Here is a 6,000-nt window from a genome sequence, read left to right on the forward strand (position 1 = left end):
GGCCTCCTGAAGATGATCAGGGCAGCAGATACCTTCTGGCCTCCTGAAGATGATCAGGGCAGCAGATACCTTCTGGTCTCCTGAAGACGATCAGGGCAACAGATACCTTCTGGTCTCCTGAAGATGATCAGGGAAGCAGATACCTTCTGGTCTCCTGAATACCACAAGGCCAGCCAGGCGCCACTCGCAGGCAGGAGAAGAAGGAGGTGAGGAAACACCGATCGGCCAGGCCAGCTACCGACGGTTCAAGGACGAGCAGAAGGTGAAGAAGTATAACGCAGGAATGCGTTGGTCAGAACATCCTAACACCCGCCGGGTTAATGAGGAGCACAAAAGGGTATATAGCCACTTATATCTCTGTCTGATAATCAAACATTAACCACCACAAAGGAAGGGTGGGGGGGGGGGGGGGAGGGAATGTAGTGTGAAGACAACCAGGCGGTTAAGGAAACAAGAAGAGCATATTGTCTGGGGAACACCACTCTTTCAACCTCAACAGGGGTCTTCAGTCATGGTTGGCTGGTTGTAAAACAGCTTCCAGACCCTTTCTCCAGACAACCTATGGACTCTGATGCAGGCTACTGAAACTGACTATACCATTTAGCCACTACTAGTTCACAGAATTCACTTCGAACTACAGTAGTTGAATTCAAATGTCACCAGATATAGTATAAGATATTGTTCTAGCCCGTTGTGTGACCACAAACTGTGTGTCAATGTTGGTCCTTTCACACCAGAAGGCAAAGGAAAGAAAAGGCCATGCACTCAACCCATTCAGCACCCGATACGACAACATTATAAACTTGTTGGTTGAATAGCTTTAGGCCGGGAGGGGTTTCAAGACACCCTAGTCTGATCTGAGATCCAATCATAGAACGGCGGAAATGGAGCCTTCTCACAGGTTGTCTCGAATGTTTTTCCGACTGGGAAAAGGGTCATTAAGTCATAAAAATATTAAAAGCAAATAGATATACATACGATGTTTCAAGAACACACTTCACCGGCAGTGATAACATCTGATAGTGGGAGGGATTTAAGAGTAGATTACACAGCTCCATATTCTATTAACACCCTACAGTCATTTTCTAATCATTGATATTGGAAAGGAAATATTTATCTGCTATAAATAGATCATATAAAAGATATTGTAAAGATAGGTTTCGCCCTAACTTAACAAGCGGCCAAGACTTAGAGGTTCTAACACTTTACAATCAGGGTATAATAATAAGACCATTAATCAACATTAGTTAATGCAGTATTAAGCAGTATTATATAGCATTGGTATAGGGGTACGGCGCTTATATAAGTATGAAATAATTTTTAAAAGAATACCTTACCTTATATGGATACCAACAGTAAACATGAGCACCATTAAAATTCATAATAATTAGACCTGTTCATTTACTGTTAGTTAACGCTTATTACTGGGTTATTTTATTAGAATGAATGCTTCATTGGTGTACCGTTTTTATATGCTACACAATCGCTGTTTTGTCTGTTGTCTGTTTTGTGGTGGAAAATGTAGTATTTGTGCTGATCCTGTGAAAACTTGTAAATTACTAGCTGATCTTTTCCATTGCCTTCCTCTCGTCAGTATCTTGCCGAAGGGGCTTCATGTTGAAGGCATCCATGTAACCCTCAAAGACCCTCTGAAGAGCAACTTCAGAGAGCGCTCCCTTTTTCAGTTTCATCCGCTATACTGCTTAGCTTAAACAAGAAGCTTCAATGTTTTATCCTCACAAGATAATTTCCAAAGCAACCGATTTTGTTTGTCTGTCTAATTTGGTAGAAACATTGGTCATTGGTCAAGAAAGAAAGGATTCAGTTTTCACAGAAATAGGAAAATATATTATGTGAAAAAGATGTTCAACTTTTATGGAAAGTGTGAATTAGTATTAGAGATGCACCGAATTTCCGGCCACCGAATATTTTCGGCCGAAAATAGCCCAAAAGCGCATTTTCGGTTTTCGGCCGAATTACTTTTATCGCCGAAACAACACGGCCGAAACAGAAATTTGTGATGACGGAAACAAAAAAGCGGGCATCACACGCTTGTCTGGATAAGCGCCAATGTGTCTTCGGTGTGGACATTTTTCAATGTTTCTGAGAAAGACCCACGTATAGCGATTTGAAAAAATTGCAATGCCTTGATTTTACTGAAGTTAGTACACAGTCATAGCCATAATTGCAATGGTACTAGGGTTGTGTTACCGAGTATAAACGGTATAAACTTTGAAACTAGGTCAACCTCCATCTTCTCCGTCAACTCTCCTCTCACACTTGGTGACAGCGTCTGGCAGCGCGCCAATTCTCGGTGACAGCGTCTTATAACGTTCTATATATAATAGTATAATATAATTTTATAGATAATATCACGGCCAAAAGCTCTGTGCGCCTCCGGGTGGCCGTAGCGCGGGGAGCTCTCGTAGGAATTGGGCTTCGCGGGGTTTGGTTACCGGTTACCGGTCTTGCGTGTTCCAACGCTTTATTAGGTAGCCTATCTATTAGGTTTGTAAATATATTTTTTTTTATGAAAAAACACATCAAAAATAAAACTGTGCAAAGACAAACTGCCTAACTTTTAACCTTTTTAACCTAATACCGTATACCGCGGCAACCCTAAATGGTACTAATAATTTCTTTCGCTGTTTCGGTTTTCGGCCTTGGTTTGCTCATTTTCGGTTTTCGGTTTCGGCCAAGAATTTTCATTTCAGTGCATCCCTAATTAGTATATAATGCAATGCAGAGAATGTTTAGGCCTACGTCACAAAATGATAATGACAAATGCTTAGCAATGCTTGTTAGCATTAGAGTGTGATTAAGCTAATAGAAAGCGTGCAAGTTTTATTTATTGAATTTACTCGCTAAATTCTTGTTTCCTGTTTCATTCTATTCTAAGAAAAATCATTCGGGCAAGAGGATGAATCATCCATAAATTGAATCTGTGTATTGCTACAGAGGCCAGTATGCATGATGTTGAAAACCTTTAATCACATCTTACAGTTCACTACCGCTGGAAGATTTTTATGACAATTATACACTTACAGTTCACCGCCTCAAGCAACATGATCGGTCGAAGCAAACAGGAAGGTTTATCTGCTATCAGACTTTTGATATGATTCCAAGGTCTGATTGGAGTCTAGTAAAAAGATGTAGCCTATGTTCGGTGTTAACTCTTGTGACTAAATTTTGCCACATTAAATGTGCTACTGCTAACATTCATTTGCAAAAATAATTATTATATATATATATATATATATATATATATATATATAATAATTTTTGCAAATTATTGTTAGCAGTAGCACTTTTAATGTATATATATATATATATAATATATAAATATATAACTAAAGGGCACTTCAACGTCTTCATTCCCAGGTCCAAGGCCTCCCACCCCTTCTGGGTGCAGCTGGGTTCCTCCTCCTCATCCTCTACTCATGTGGTGCTCAATCACAGGCCCGCTACGTGAGAGCGGACCTTCCCTCTTGTTGTGAGGAAGTTAGTGACGGTGCCGAGAAGGGTCTGATCAGGTGACCACTTTCAAACGCCATAGCGGCCATTTATATTCAATAACAATAGAAATCAACAAAAACATTGGCAGATCAAAATATATTTCTCAAAAAGTACACTCAACCCTTCAAAAGAAAGCCCTGATGTAAATTGAAGTTGATAAATTGACAAAGCAGCCGTAGTCCTTCTTTGACTACAGTTCTGCTTCTCCAATTCTTTGTCTCCTTTTTCTCTGTGTCTGTGAACACAGCAGCCATTTTTAGATTCAGCTTTAAAGCTGATGCTCCGCCTTCTCCGGTCACATGGTCCAATCATTTTGTGATTGGCTCTCTAGCTTCACCTGGAACCCCTTTTGAAGGAGATCATTCAAAGAAAACAAAAAATCATATTCAACCACTACAATAAAATTACATCACAAACGTATGTAAGTAAACAGAATAAGAATCATACAAGTCAAATTCACATCTTACTCTTGACACATTCATGCTTCATCAGGATGTTTTGGCTTATTGGCTTATACAGCCGTAAGTAACTTAAAAAGCTCATAAAATCGTATTACTTCCTTCTCAAATGCATCAGCAAACCAATAGGCCTATTATGGCTATTTATGACGTTTGATTATCGATCAACTGTGGACGATTTGGAAGTCAGTGTAAACCGACCTTCACATTGTCCTCCCATTAGGAAAGAAGCTGTGATCTTGGAGCTTCTACATGGATCTCTTCGTAGCCTGTCCTCTCTTCGTCTAGAGCTAACCTGCTGTGAAGATATGTGTGTGTTTAGGCAAATAAATGTGACATCAATGTATCCAGGGAATCCTTTAGTTAAATAGAAGCACCAACAACTCAAGAAGGTCAGCTGCTGTTTTATGGAGGGGGCTCTTTATCACTGCCAAAACCCATGAGCAAACAAACACAGCTGTACAAACTAAGTATAACTGTACTCATAATAAAGTTACCTCAAAGCACCAGATACCGCAACGCCTTCTACCTCGCTCGCGGGATAAGACAAGGCTGTCAGAAGGAACCGTGGGATCCTCCAATCACGGAACACTGCCATATTGAGAAGACGCGGATTAAACCAAATAATGTCTCCCCATAATAAAAAATCATTTCACGATAACTTACAAAACACTGACCTGAAAAACATCAGTATCAACATAATAAATAACATTCCTCCTAGATGGAGATGGTCTGGCTCAGACCCCCTCAGACCCAGTCAGACCCCTCAGACCCCCTGAGAACCCCTCAGACCCCTCAGACCCCCTCAGACCCAGTCAGACCCCTCAGACCCCCTCAGACCCCCCAGACCCCTGAGACCCCCTGAGACCCCTCAGACCCCTCAGACCCCCTGAGAACCAGTGAGACCCCGTCAGAAACCCCAGACCCCTCAGACCCCCCCACACCCCTCAGACCCCCCAGACCCCTCTATGCTTCCATTACATAAGCCTTCTGCCTTGCCTTGCCTACATGACAACACCAAGCTAATCAATACAACCTCATCTTTAAATGCATCATGATGCACTCTGATGAACACGCCCTGGAAACAGGAGTAGGCCCGTTGATGCATTTATAGCTCTAATCAGAATCAGTTCATGAAGGTGCGCAAGATTAGGCGCACCTTCACCATTACAATGGATATTTTATCCATTGTAATGGTGATTGTACCTAATTTCTGTTTTGTTTTTGTTTTTCTTAATAGATGCTTCATTCCTGCACATCAATTCCAAGTTGTCCCTTAAGAGCTGCCCGTCCTGCTGCCGACTGCTCCATTGTACTCTGGGTCTGGCTTTCAAACTGCAGAAATAAAAATATTGAAATGCCGTATGATAACACATCAAGAGCTTTGGTTTGGTTAATTGTATTTGAGGTTCATCCACCATGTGCCTTCCAATGTGGGTCCAGCTAAGAAAAAGTCTGTTTGTGGTACAGCTAGCTACTTTATAAACGGTGGTGATTAACCAAACCAAGCAGTGGTTTGGGGGCCAATGAAAACGTTTGCCTATAAATTGCTATGGGGACTTTTTTTTTTAAGAATTATGTATAATTAAGTATAATTAAGAACGGAAGTAGAGTTATTATTTTTTAATACCGGTACATAAACACTTATTAATTAACGACAAGCGCAATAAAGAACACACTGTGACTGCGCAATATAATACAGTGGAACCTGGAACGTCAACGTTATTTATTGATGGAAGCGCGACAAAGGTATTTTCCACCTAAACACACGTGATAACACACGTGATTGTCCCCCACCGGTCCGGGGTCCCGGGCCCGCGGAAGATATCAATCGATGATGTCAGTAATGTTTTTCCTTACTAGACCACACAATATAGCCTACCATATAATTCAGTTCAGTCCTTTTCAGTTTAACTTTATTGTCCCAAAAGGGAAACTTGTCTTGCAGTCAAGTACACATAAATAGCACAAGATACACAAGGACACACAACAAAGAGATAGACACAGGCTTATATAAGTTAAAAAA

The sequence above is a fragment of the Gadus chalcogrammus genome, chromosome 7 (assembly GCF_026213295.1).
Source record: "Gadus chalcogrammus isolate NIFS_2021 chromosome 7, NIFS_Gcha_1.0, whole genome shotgun sequence".
NCBI classification, from domain to species: domain Eukaryota; kingdom Metazoa; phylum Chordata; class Actinopteri; order Gadiformes; family Gadidae; genus Gadus; species Gadus chalcogrammus.